At 34.9% G+C, this 15,544-nt stretch overlaps 1 protein-coding gene across 1 annotated transcript in view; it reads left to right on the forward strand.

Moving 5' to 3' along the window:
- The first annotated feature begins 13,292 nt into the window (after positions 1-13,292).
- LOC115220572 overlaps positions 13,293-15,544 on the forward strand; it is a 30,668-nt gene continuing 28,416 nt past the window's right edge. The window contains exon 1 of the mRNA XM_029790725.2: positions 13,293-13,823. The gene's annotated coding sequence lies outside the window, so the exon portion shown is untranslated. The remainder of the gene's footprint in view (positions 13,824-15,544) is intronic.

The raw sequence follows: 15,544 nt of genomic DNA on the forward strand, positions 1-15,544 counted from the left end.
GCTAGAAAACTGAGAGGACAATAGTGTAAGGCATATGATGCATACATATACAGACACACATATACATACACAAATGTACATGTATATACATATGTACAGATTTACCTTTTACTACTTTTAGTCATTGGACTGCAGCCAGACTGGAGCACTGCATTAAAGGGTTTAATGAAACAATCAACCCAAGCATCTAGTTTTTTTAAAGTCTAATATTTATTCCATTGGTCACTTTTGCCAAAGCACTAAGGGACACAGACAAACCAACACCACAGACACATGTACCGTTAACATAGTTCTCAGGGAGATTCAGCGTGACACAGTGTGTGGCAAGGCTGGCCCCTTTGAAATACATTTCGCATAAGAGTCCGACGGCCCCTATCTGAAAGTTTTGGTTTTCTTCTGGAGTTTTGTTTCGAAGAGGAGGTTTTTTCCCCTCTTTCTCAAAGGTTGTCATTACTTTCGAGATGGTACTTGTTGATACACCAAACATTTCGGCTGTTTACGTTATGCTAGATCCTCCTTCATGTTTAACCGTTGGAAGAAGGCAGTCTGGGTCAAATGCTTCTTTTGGCTGTCTCCAAATGTATACTCAGCTGGTGTTTGGAAATAAGGAAAAGGATGACTCATCCAAGAAAATAACATTCTTCCACTGCTCTAGGGACCAATTCTGTAGGTTTTTACTCCACTCTAAAATGCTTTGCAACATTTGTTTTTAAAAGTAGTAGTTTTCTGATTGCAGCCCTCCCGTAAAATCAGGCTTTGTGCAGCTCCCAATGAACAGTTTTTGTGGAAACTGAGTTCTCAAGGTGGTCATTAAACTTTGCAGTAACTTTGGGAGCTGTAATTTTGTGATCCTTTCTAACAATTCGTGTAAGAGTCTGACAGCCCCTATCTGAAAGTTTTGGTTTTCTTCTGGAGTTTTGTTTTGACGAGGAGGTTTTTCCCTCTTTCTCAAAGGCTGTCATTACTTTCGAGACAGTACTTCTTGATATACCAAACATTTTGGCTGTTTACATTATGCTAGCACCTGCCATACAAGCACCAACAATTTGACCTTTTTGAAAGTCTGATAAATCTATCATTTTAATGAATTTTAATTACCTTTTTCTGATATCTCAAAAGAAATAGCAATTTTAGCAAAACACATAATAAATAAAAAAAACATGAAAATAAACAAGCTTTTGACAGTTTTATAGATATTTCAAAATTATGATGCTAGGTGTTTCCATTATATATATATATATATATATATATATATATATATATATATATGTACACATACACACGAGAATCCAATAAAGTTCAAACATCGATTAAGGTTGTTCATCAATTTTTCAATCAGCGGAGAAATGGCTAAAATTTGCCCTGTTTATAATTATACCATATGTTATGTATACATACACAATAGGCATCTACATGCTTTCTGTCTATCAAACTGACTCACAAAGTACTGAACCTGCAACCATGTGATTGCAAAAACAAACTTCTTAACCACGCAGCCATGTTTGTGCAATTTAATGTGTGTTTTTAAATATATATGTGTGTGAGTGTGTATATATATATATATATATATAATAAATTAATAAATAAATAAAATATATGCATATATACATACATATATGTACGTACCTACCTCTACATGTATATATACATGCATATATGGGTACAGGACACCAAAAAAACGTCGAACACAATGAGAAACGAAAACATAAACACAAAACCAAGGAAATGGAAATTTTTTTAAAACAACGAAAAAATAGAGTACAGGACATACAAAACAAGGAAAATTCCCCTTCTTCAGTCGTCTTAATTTAATCTACTCCATGTTTCGAAGGTCAAGCTTCGAATACATCAAGGTGTATAAGTCTGGGCAATTGTGTGTATATTATAAACAAGCCTGGGGGTTTATATTTGCCACTATAATAAGAAAAATCCAGCACATAAAGTGAAATAGTTGAAAATATAATTGATATATGTTCGTAATGATATTACTTTACTAATTAATAGGCAAGGGAAAAAAAAAACAAAGCAAAAAAAAAACATGACAAAATGGATAATCTTGATGTAAAATATCTGACCCGCACCTTATGGTATTACGGAGATGCACTTGTGTAGACATCAGAAGTCTGAATAGAAATTATTGGAACACACAACACTTTGAAATACGGAGGAACTTAAAGGATTTAGTGAAGTTGTGAGAAGTTTTGGAAAATAAAACCCCAAAGAAAACAGACATCAATAGTGATTAATTACAAATCAAAAAATGTGAAAAATTATACAATTGGTACAGACTCGACAAACCAAAGGAAAAAAAAAAGTTTTAGGTTCAGTACTACACGTAGGACCTAGGGGTAAGTGTAACCTCAGGCTGAACATAACCTTTACTAGAGAATTTGGTAGTTGCAAAGTGAAAGGAGCCTGTCTCATATATATATATATATATCAACCCATGCTAGCATGGAAAACGGACGCTAAACGATGATGATGATGATGATATATATATAGGGTCATCCAATAAATAATGTGTTTTTTTTATACTTCTTTTCTTTTTCAAAATTAAGATAAACCAATTTCTTTTTTAATCTAAACTATACTCTCCTTCATTTTCTGCAATGCTCTTCCATTTATCTGGTAGACTTGCAATGCCCTCGCTCAAATGTTGGTTTTCATGTACCTCCGGCACAAGTGCCAGTAAGGCAATGCCGGTAATGATCATGTTCAAATGGTGCTTTCTATGTGTCACCGGCACGGGGGTCAAAAGTTGATACAGATTGGCAATAGTGATGTTGCAACACATTTCTACAGATAAGTGAATTGGAGCAATGATTAAAACAAAGTGTCTTGCTCAAAAACTCAACACAGAGCCCATCAAGTCTGGGAATTGAACTCACTACCAAATGATTGTGAACCTGGTGCTCTAACCACTGATCCATGTACCTTTACATATAGCTAATTTATATGCTAAAGGTTTAAATGGAACCAGAATTCTTAGGTTAACACCATGTATATTCATATATCACCGTGACCATCACCGTGACCGACCAGGCTATCAGATGTTGCTACACATCGCTGGTCACAACGCGCTGTGCATTGTTTTAGCCTTTAGATGACGCCACCTCACTGGCTAAGCGAGCAGGCCAACAGAAGGAAGAGTGAGAGAAAGTTGTGGCAAAAGAGTACAGCAGGGATCGCCACCATCCCCTGCCGGAGCCTCGTAGAGCTTTAGGTGTTTTCACTCAATAAACACTCACAACGCCCGGTCTGGGAATCGAAAGCGCGATCCTACAACTGCGAGTCCGCTGCCCTAACCACTGGGCTATTGCGCCTCCACATATTCATATATAAATATAGTATTTGTGTTTCAAATTGTATTTTTAAAAAAACATGAAAATGTGTGTTTAAACTCACATACACACCTATGTGGATCTATTATCATTTAAATGCAATTTGTCAAAAAGAAATTCTTGCTATTTTAATGATGAAAACTAATACAAATATACGATGACTCAGCTGTAGGACATTCAATTATCAATACTAAAAAAAAAGTAATAACAGTTTTGTATTACTTTTGTTAAAAATGAGAGCGTGATGGCTTGGAGAATGACAAGTGGGGTAACAAGAACAGATAATTTTGTGAGGACAGCTAAGAGTTTGGTGAGTCAACTTGGAACAAATCAACATAACGCAGAACTCTACATGAAAAAAAAATATATATAAAAGATGAAATAAATAAAAGCAAACATAAAAAATAAGACCTATATCATTCTAATGCTTAATAATTTATAATCTAAAAATAAATAAAATTAAAAAAAAAACATTACCGATATTGGTGACAAATAACATAAGTTTTGTTTCGCGTTTTGTTTTATATAATATCTGTAAAAATTCTTGATAGTTGAATGCCCTTCATTAAAAATTACCTAAATAGGTGTTTTTTTTTTTTGCTGATTTTTGTCTTTTTAGCTGATACCTAACATTGGCAAAAGTTGAATCCTCAGCAGTCTCAAAAGTAAACCTATCTTAGCAGACAGAGTCAATAATCTTTAATTAAGTCCCTTAGCGCCAGAAAAGAAAAAACAAAACAAAAGAAAGGAAAAATGTCAAAACTTATGGATTTATTCTAAATCTTAATTTAATCAGTAAATAAATAAGTGAAGAGATAAAACAGTAGATAATCAGAGACTAAACAAATCTGAAAACTCACCAATGGCTTCAACAATCATCTGGGTTTTCATTGAATATATTATTGTTGTGATTGCTTCATTAACTGCCATTTCAGATACCAATTTTTATCATCAGAATTAATTAATCCTTTGGTAATTTCATATATTTAAATTTGTTTATTTCACTTTTCATTTATTTTATACAAAATTACATTTTATCTGAAAGTTTGCCTGGCAATTATGTTCACCATTACTTCTTATTTTTGTTTCATATTTCCTTATTTATTCATTTCTTCTTCTTCTTCTTCTCCTTCTTCTTCCATATTTCCTTATTTATTCATTTCTTCTTCTTCTTCTTCTTCTTCTTCATCTTCTTCTTCATCTTCTTCTTCACCTTCTTCCATATTTCCTTATTTATTCATTTCTTCTTCTTCTTCACCTTCTTCTTCACCTTCTTCTTCTTCACCTTCTTCCATATTTCCTTATTTATTCATTTCTTCTTCTTCTTCACCTTCTTTTTCTTCTTCATCTTCTTCTTCACCTTCTTCTTCTTCTTCTTCTTCTTCTTCTTCTTCTTCTTCACCTCCTTCTTCTTCTTCTTCTTCTTCACATTATTATTATTATTATTATTATTATTATTATTATTTCTTTCCTTTTCTTTTTTTTTCCGGAAGCTAAGAGTTTTGGAGAGACTTTAACAAGTTTCGCAAAGTTTATGAGGAAATATTTTGTGAAAATATAATTTGAAGGTTTTCTAAGTCTCTTTGATTTTGTAATTGTTATTTCTTCTCCACCCACTTGTTAGCAATGTACCCCAGAACTAACCAATATTTTCCCTTACATTTTTCCATCCCTATCTATTTGGGTCTATGAGTGTGTGTGTGTGTGGGGGGGTTTAGAAGAACATGATTTAGTGGTTAGGATTTTGCATTCATGATTGTGCGATTGCAGTTTCAATTCCTGGACCAGTTGGTGCATCGCGTTCTTGAGCGAAATAATTCATCTTGCAATCACTTCAACATCCGATGCAAATCCGTTCAGGAAACATTGAATTGATGGAGGAAGGCAGCTGATGTACGATACATACGTTTGATCACTACAAACAAATCATCTGTGCAGGTTGTCCAACATGAAATTGCAGAACTATCTTTCTTGAACTACAAAAGACTACTGTCATTGTCCTCATCATGTGTTTAAAAGTTTAAGAGGTTTTCGCATGAGTCAATGCACCAAAACGGTTTCTCAAGATAAAGTTCTCACTCAAAGTGTTTTCTTCTTTCTATTTTATCAGTGCGTGTGTGTGTGAGTGGTTGATAAGCCGGCTTCTCATATTCAATAATTATAACCCTAGGCTTACCAATGTCTTGTCAGTGGATTTAGTAAACAGGAACTGAAAGACCATCACACACACACACACACACAGACATATTTGTCTGCTGCCTTTACATCACAATTATTATACAACATACAAATTAGTGAATTAACAATATTGTTACTGTTGGATAATTCCAGTTCTCTGCACTCTAGGATCAAATCCCATCAATGTCGGTTTTTGCTTTGTATTCTTTCAGTGTTTCTGAATAAAGTACCAATCATGAACTGGGGTTAAGGCTTTTTCTCATAGAATTAGTCAAGATAAATACATCCTCTACATCGTTGCTCAGCCTTGAGTCAACTCAAATGGATCTATGACCAAAAGTATTTCAAACTATGAATATTTGATATTCTTGTATATTGAGGTTTCCACCATAAAAAAGGTCCAGTCCTTATTGAGGCATGGTGGCCTGTATGCCTCAATGACCCCTTGAGAGCTGTGCCAGCAGAGTACAAACTCCGTGTAAGGCCTCCCATATCAGGAAGGTCAAAGGACAGAGACCAGACTAATACAGATTATCTCTTCCTGGGGGTATAAATGTGTTTGCGTAGGACCAACAGTCCGACCAAGAAAAAAAACAGAGTAACAGGGGCATCAATGATAATTCAAGACGAACAAGATCTGGAAGAAGAAGGCCTTTCCTCGGGGAAACATGACACGGTGCAGCAAAATCTGAAAGAAAGCTGCAAGGAAAATCAAGGAACCAACTGAAGAGTGGAGTGCGCAAGCACTCCGTCGGTTACGACAACGAGGGTTCCGGTTGATCCAATCAACGGAACAGCCTGCTCGTGAAATTAACATGTAAGTGGCTGAGCACTCCACAGACACGTGTACCCTTAACGCAGTTGTCGGGGATATTCAGCGTGACAAGGCCGGCCCTTTGAAATACAGGTACAACAGAAACAGGAAGTAATAGTAAGAGAAAGTTGTGGTGAAAGAGTACAGCAGGGATCACCACCATCCCTGCTGGAGCCTCGTGGAGCTTTAGGTGTTTTCGCTCAATAAACACTCACAACGCCCGGTCTGGGAATCGAAACCGCGATCCTACGACCACGAGTCCGCTGCCCTAACCACTGGGCCATTGTGCCTCCACCAACTGAAGAGTAGCAGAAAGGACAGCTAAAAGCCAAGAGTTGTGAAAAACAAAAAAAATCCAACAGCCTATGTTCCATAGACAGTGAAGGACTCAAATGGTCAAGAATACCCTGGCTTCAGATATTGCATCATTCATATATAAAATATGCAACATCTTAAACTGAATATCAGAAAAATAAGCCAAAAAATATAAAAATAAAATAAAAAGACAAAATTCCATTTCAGAAATGATAGATGAAATCCATCATTATGTCTAAAATTTTTCATTATTTTCATTCATTTTTTTGTTTCCTTTGGGCTAATTAAGACAAATTAGTAGTTAGAGTGTTGTTATGTTGAGAAATATATGACTATATGAAAAGATAACAATAATTCTTGTCAGTTATCTGAATGTGTAGTGTTTCATTTGCAGATTGTTTATTTGGATATATTTATTTAATGATTCATTTACTTATCATCATCATCAGCAGCAGCAATGCCTGGCTATTGTGCTGCAGGAAGAAAATACTATGCACTGATATGGAGCAGATTATATAAATATATATATATACACACACACACACACACACTATATATATATACACATAGAGGGAGTTATACAGATAAACACAATTAGGCTTCACACACACACACACACACACACACACACATATGCATGTACATATATTTACACGGAGCACAAAAATTACAGAAAATATGAAGAAAATACATAGTGCAATGTGTGCGTGTGTGTGTGTGCATGCAGATATACATATATATTTGAGTGTATCTATGCATACAATTTCTTGAATGTATATTGTGCATATTTAAGCATATATGTATGTGTGTATATGCATATATGTATGTAAAACAATTTAGATTCAAAAGAATATGGTACTTATCTTAGATGCACCAGAATTTTTTTATGGTATTAACCATAGAATGATGTGGGGTGATTATAACCAAAAAATAAGCAACAAGAATGGATCAGTAGTTTAGTACAATTGTTTCATACTATAAACATTTTATTTAAAGCTGCAAATATTACAGCAAATATAATGTCAAGTATTCTTCAGCTAAATTTCATATAGGTTTTCCAAACATCTTAGAGAGTGTAAATATCCTTATAAAGTTATAGAAGTGAGTTCCAGGAACTTGAAGTAAGATTCCATGCAGACTGTATATATTTTCCAACAATACAAAGTTATTAAAATATATATGTATATATTTGTGTGTACATATATATTCTTTAATTCTTTTATTTGTTTCAGTCATTTGACTGTGGCCATGCAGGAGTACTACCTTTTAATTGAACAAGTCAACCCCAGAACTTATTCTTTATAAGCCTAGCACTTATTCTATCGGTCTCTGTTGTTAACACCATTGTCAAGATCCATAGTGAATCATAGAAGGCCCTCGACTCACAGAAAACAGGTTCCAGGCTGGATTCCAAAACTAGCAGGAATGCGGGGACCAGTGTATTGCCATACAAGGTAAGTATTTCAAAGGAGCTGACATTAAAACTTATGTAGATAATTCCTTTTATTATTAAACATAGCTTGCCCTGGAACTTTTTAATATCACCTCGTAACTTAACATGAAGTTTAGATAGAAATTTTCTTAAAAATCATGTTTTAAAATAGGTACTTTATAACATAAAACCAGTGACAATCTCAGACAGGATGGCTATCAGAAGGATTAAAAGCAGTGGCCCAGCAACAAAATTTGCTAAGGGGGTTCAAACCCAGGTCCTAATCTTTTTAATGAAAAATGTGGATTTCTCCAATGTTAACATTAAAACAAATGCAGGTATAATAATAATTTTTATTATTATGAGGGTCGGCTGAAATGTTCATAATCTGAGCAAGACACTCTCAATGGAACGTGACCAGATGAAGTTCATTTTCTAACATAGTTCCTCTTACTGTCCACACACTTCCACTAGTAGTTGCAGTGCTTGGGTCGCACTGGTGAAGAAGCTTTTCTGTTGATCAAAATGGTCATCAACAACAGATAAGATGTTCTCATCATAGTGATACTGGTGCTCAGCTGAGTGTTTTTCTATATTGGGAAACAGATGATAACCAGAAGGAACCAAATCACTAACATAGGGAGGATGATCAGCCAGTTCAAAGCCAGTCACACACAGCAGCCATTGAAGCCAAGGACTTGTGTGCTGAAGCATTGTCCTAATGAAACAAGACCCCATTCATCAGTTTTTTCTGGGTGTTTGGTCTTGATAGCCCTTCATAACTCTCTTAGGAAGTTGGTATTGAAATTTTCCATTGATGGTGTGATCATTTTGAAGATAGCCAATAACCACAATATTTTTTGCATTAATGCATAGTATATATAATAATGTGAAGTATATTTTGCATATTAAAATGTTTCATTTTGGAAATGTATCAAGCAGAGCTAAAATAAGCAGTAAAAATACAAATTGCAAGTATTTCAAAATGTTGGACACTACATGACAAAAACTAACAAAACAAAAAAAAGTAAGAAAATAGAGGTGCTTGTGTTCCAAAGGTACAATGAGAAGGCTCAGGAGAAGGATAGAGAGATGGGGTAGAGGGAAGGAAGTTAGAAGGAAAGAAAAGAATGAAAAGTGAAAAGATAAACTGGGGATCTGAAATGAGTACTAGGCAGGAAATTGGCTCCTGTTCTGGTGGCACATAAAAACAGCATCCACTACACTCTCAGAGTGGTTGGCGTTAGGAAGGGCATCCTACGGTAGAAACACTGCCAGATCAGACTGGAGCCTGGTGTAGCCTCCTGGTTTCCCAGGCCCCAGTCGAACTATTCAACCTATTCCAGCATGGAAAAAGGACATTAAACAATGATGTCTTACCTATGCATTGGTCAAGTAGAAAAACGATGAGTGATAAAAAAATTGGATTGTCTTTTGGTACCAAAAAAGTGAAGAAAGAGAGTGGAGAAGGTTAGGGAAGAGCAAGTAGGAAGAAAGAGAGAGTGCGGAGAAATAAGGGAATAAAGATAGACAGTAGGTAGTTGTCAGAGATGGACAGAGGAAGAAATGGAAGGCAGTAAAGAGAGAAAAGCAGCAGATAGGTAGAGAGGTTAAAAAAGGGGAGAGGAGAAGGACCAAATATTGAACACTGTGTAGGTACCACTGAGTGAGAACAGAAGTGAGTGTGTGACATTACATTGACTAACAGCCATTAAATGTTGCACAGAAAGTCAACACACACACATATATAATTATGAAGGAAATGTATACAGTGCTCAGGTGCACTACAACTAAAAAGAAAAAAAATGGCCATCAGGTGTACTGTTGGTGGATTTCAAGACACACAGAATTTTTGAAGGATGTAGTGTCTTGACAGCTAACAACTGATGCAGGTGGTTTATTCCATGCTTCTGCAATTCTGACCATGAAAAATTGTTTCCGAAAGTCATGGGTGCTGTGTTGTATTTTGATTTTATAAACATGTTCGTGAGTGTTTGTCGTATGGAATTCAAAAAGGTACCCAAGGTTGTTGTTGGAAATATGGTGGATAATCTTGTGGGTGTCAATCAAGTCAGTTGCCAGACGTCTGGGCTTCAATGATCCATGCCCAGGAATGCAAGACGTTCAGAGTATGGTAGATGTCTGACGGTGAGTATTCACTTTGTTGCACATTTCTGAACAGTTTCCAGGAGATTTATATGCTGAGCAAGAGAGGGGTTCTAGACTGGTGATGCAAATTCCAAGTGTGGACATACCATTGTCGTATACAATTTTAAATATATAGCTGGAGAGTGGCTGACAAAGGTCTTACTGAGTGATGCTAGCAGCCCCTCAGGCCTTTTGACAATCTTAGATCTGTGGTTTGTCCAATGCAGATTGTTGTTTACAATAATAACCAGATCATGTCCACTAGAAGACTTCTTGAGATTGGTGTTGCTGAGGGAGTATGTAAAGGTTGGATTTTCCTCCCAAAATGCATGGTGACATGCATGTGTACAGTTAGCTTGAGTTGCCAGTCAGAGGTCCACTGCTGCATTGTATCCAGGTCTGATTGCAGGATAGGATCTGTTCTTTTTATTTCAAGGTACAGCTTGGTGTCATCTGCATATTTCAGCACTGAAACATTCCTCAAATTGGCACCTATATCATTAATATATGCAACCAACAGTAAGAGTCCAAGAACAGATCCCTGTGGTACACCAAAAGTAATCTTGTAGGCTGAAGAACGATGTCCTAGAACTGTAACTACATCTTTCCGGACAAGAATGAAGGACTTCAGCTAGTTATAGAGATCGTCCTTCACACTCACTGCAGGGATATTTACCACGAGTCGTTTGTGTGGTACAGAGTTGAAGGCTTTAGCAAAATCAGGGTTGACAGTATCCACCCATGAGCCACCATCAATAACTCAGGTTATGTCCTCAAGAAACTCAACTACAGCAGCTGGAGTTGGGGATAAAACCAAATAGTGAGGGCTAAATAAGGCTTTGAGAGCACCAAAAGTTCCAGAGTGTTTCCTGAGTGTTCTTTGTTTTTGCTTTGAAACAAAATCTAGCCTCAAGCATTTTATACAGATAATTTTTTAGACACTATTTTCTGAAACTGGTAAAATTATGTAGGGGGTGCCAATTTTGATCTTGCACCACCTGAAAATTTCAAGGGGTGCAGGTGGTACCCGCTGCACCCCCTGTTCCTGGGCCCTTGATTAAAAGGTATATAATATTACACTAATTTATTCATCATTGTCATCATATTTTTAACATCTCTTTCCCATGTTTGCACAGGATAAAGTTGGTTGTGGAAGATTTTCTAAAACTGGATGCTCTTCCAGATGTCAACCTGTTTCCATTGTCAGATACGATTTAGACAGAATTTTGGAAATGACACTACTTGTATGCCAGAGACAATCATTTACAGTTATCACATGATGTTAAGACAAGAAGATGCATATACACAGGGAAGGCATTTTGATGTTAGGAAAGTCATTTTGGCATTAGGAAGGGCACCCGGCCACGAAAACCATGTCAAAATAGACAATGAAGCCTGGTACAGTCTCCAGGCTTGCCAGCTCCAGTCAAACCATCCAACCCATGCCAGCATGAAAAGTAGATGTTTGATGATGATAATGATGATATATGGCCCAAAGGGCTCTTTTCAGAGTCCATCTACCAAATCCGCTGACAAGGCATTAGTAAAGCTCTACTTATGTAGAAATTCCTTGTGACATGGGATGTATTTTAGGGATTTCCTAAGAGTAAAATTGTTGGGAATTGGAAATAATACATTTCTAAATCTTTCAAAGATTATTTCTTTTATCAAAAATCAGTGAATGTATTTCACTTGAAACATGTTTTTTCAAAGGCGGATAGGCATTGACAGCTAGCAAGCCATGCTACTACAGACTGATGACGAGCAATGACTCTGAAATTAGTCTCTGGTTGCTGGCTTTGCTGGGTGGAGGTGATTGTCTCCACTTTGAAAACATAAGGACACAGGAAATGTGTCAAGTCCAACAGGAAACAGTGTTTCCTAGGGCTAAATAACAGTAGCATTCTTCCCTTTCATGGGACTGTCACATTAAGTTGACAACATACTATCACTTTGGTTGGGAATTGTTTGCTGATATAAAGGGGCTATCTTGTTAGTCTGTGACCCATTGTTGATGGTTGTTGTTTAACCCCAGGTCATCCCTGAATGTACAAACCAACAATCATGAATTTTCCACTCATGTCTGCAGTCAGCTTTTCTTTTCATTTTTTTTTACCTTTCTAGAAATAGTGTGTCAAAGACTAGATTCCTCAACATAGTTTCCCAATTTTTTTTTTTAAGATTGTAGAATGTGTGTCGAGGAGAGATTTGGTTGTTATTTCTAGCAGATCAAATGATCCATTCTCCCCCCCCCCATCCTTCTTAATATATAGAAGCTCCTCCAGCTTATTATTTTGAAACATTAGGTTTGTAAAGCTGCAATCAAAAAGAGAGAAAATTGTATTTTATAAACACTGAAAATATTGACATGAAACAAGATAATAGAGGGATAGTGGTAGGGGGAGGGGAGGGGGAGAAGGCACAAGAAATAAGGGGATGTATAAGGGGAATAGGGAGAGGAGTGAAAATAAAAGGTGTAAGTGGAAACAAAGTATTGATATGTGTATATATATCTATCTATCTGTATGTATGTATGTATGTATGTATGTATGTATGTACGTATGTACGTACGTACGTACGTACGTACGTATGTATGTATCTATCTATCTATATATATATAGATACATATAGATAGATAGATATACACATATCAATACTCAATATATATATATATATATATATATATATATATATATATATATTTAAATAAGGATAATATCGATATTATCAAGTGGCCAGCATGGGAAAAATACCATACAAAGGTAATTTTTTTACAACTAAAAATAAGGGTGTCTGAGAGACACCACCATGCCGAAATAGCAGTCAAAACCCTCTATATAAACACATATATATATATAAGAGAGAGAGAGATGATGATGTATGTATGTATATATGCATGTATGTGTGCGTGTGTGTGTGTGTTGAAATAGTTTAGAGAGAGGCGAATGGTTTAAACTGATATTGTGTACAGAGGTAGGTTTATCAGGCAACATTTCAAACACCTGTGACGTCGTGACAGTTTTGCTACCCAGCATTCCCGGACCACTTCCTTCTGCAGCTCACGACTAGATCTGTGCCATATCTGTTAGAAAAACGTTTTAAAAAAAATAGGCCAGCAGCAGCCCACCACAACTGGAATCTGGAATCTGTCTGCCAGTCGAGTCGGTCGTTTGTCGATCATGGCTAGATAGATAGATAGATAGATGATGATAGCAGCTTGCTTTGTTGATCGGATAGATAGATAGAAAGATAGACGAACAAACAGTCAAACGAACGGGAACTAATCAACTGTCCTCCCCGCCCACTAGAAAGAGGGGAAAAGAAAAGACACAGAGAAAGGATTATTATTATTATTATTATTATTATCATTATATACAGCTAGCTGATTTCGATCGTATTTTTGAAACATGTACGAACGAGTATACGTATGTTCATACGCAACACACATGTGCAAGATGTATATAAGATATGTATAAATATTCCACAACTATAAATGTTAAAATAGAGCGCTTCTCATCACATCGACAGACCATTTATTTACCAAATTTCCGAGTGGACTTTAATGTAACCCCTTTTTACAAAATCATTTGGACAGGTATATCGCTCATTATACATATACTCTTTCTCCTCGCGTATATATATATATGTGTATGTATGTACAGATAATTTGAACTGGCTGCGTTAAAAACAAGCGCTCTCGCGCATGTGTGTGTGTGAGTGAGTGGCTTGCATGTGCGTGTTGATATATATATATATACACATCTATATTGTAATATAGTACATATATATATATATATATATATACATCTGTACTGTAATATAGTGTATATATATATATATATATACATCTATATTGTAATATAGTACATTATATATATATATATACACATCTATACTGTAATATAGTACATATATATATATATATATATATATATATATAATATATATATATATATATATATTATACATCTATACTGTAATATAGTATATATATATATATATATATTATACATCTATACTGTAATATAGTACATATATATATGTATACATCTATACTGTAATATAGTACATATATATATATATATACATCTATACTGTAATATAGTACATATATATATACATCTATACTGTAATATAGTACATATATATATATATATATCTATACTGTAAAATAGTACATATATATATATACATACATGTATATATATATATATATATATATATATATATATATACATCTATACTGTAATATAGTACGTATATATATATACAGATTTATTTATATTGATGCACACACACACAGATGTTTAAAAATATATAACAGTTGTTCATATCACAACAACATTTAAATGATCTGTAGATGTACAGACGAACGAGAGAGTTTGATCGATCGGATTATAAGATTATTTTTTTTCACATCATTTTTTTTTTTTTTTTATAGGTCGGTTACTACAAACTATATATATATACATAAACGTGTGGTAAAAAAAAAAAAAATTATTTTCTGTAAATTTCTAAAAAATATGAGTGAGCAGAGCAGATATAAGTAAACAAGACGGAGAGAAGAATGAATGAGAGACGATAAAGGTTCACAACTAGATGGGGTTTTTTTTTTTTTTGGTCTTTTCATAGCAGTAAGCAGAACAGATCTGGATATGTATTATTAATTAGACTGCTAAATCCCGTATTATAAGAAGCGAAAGACGAAACGACCCGGATCATCGAGTAGATAGATAGATCTGTTGAAGAATTGGTCGAATGGACTTTACACACGAATTAAGTGGATGAATACAAATAGAGAGAGAGACAGAGAGAAAAGTTTCAGTGTTGTATTGGAAATGATTTTAAAATTTCCTTATTGAAGAAATTTATTAATTTTTTTTTTTCCATGGGAACATCTTGTGTGTGTGTGTGTGTATCAGATGTTGAAAGTAAAAACGCGGAAAAAATTATTAATTTACATGCAACCACGTTAATTATATCATTTCACCCTCAGGTTCTCTTACCGAGTGTTTTATATATATATATATATTACGGGCATATATACTTGCTATCTCATGTTTATTTTAAATGATTGTTATTATTTTATTATTATTATTATTAATATTGTCACTACTATTTGTTTCTTTTAGATGTATATAAATACAGGCAAAGAGAGTTTTTTTTTTTTTCTTTTTTCCTTTTGTAAGATGTACGTAACTTTTAGAATTTAGTTCCAGATTCTCTGCTATAGTTGTTTAATAAGCTTAGGGTGTGGAATTACGCGAATCTGGTATGTGGACGTGTGGTATGTGTCTATATATGAATAAATGGGAA

Source organism: Octopus sinensis, linkage group LG16 (assembly GCF_006345805.1).
Source record: "Octopus sinensis linkage group LG16, ASM634580v1, whole genome shotgun sequence".
In the NCBI taxonomy this organism is placed as follows: Eukaryota; Metazoa; Mollusca; class Cephalopoda; order Octopoda; family Octopodidae; genus Octopus; species Octopus sinensis.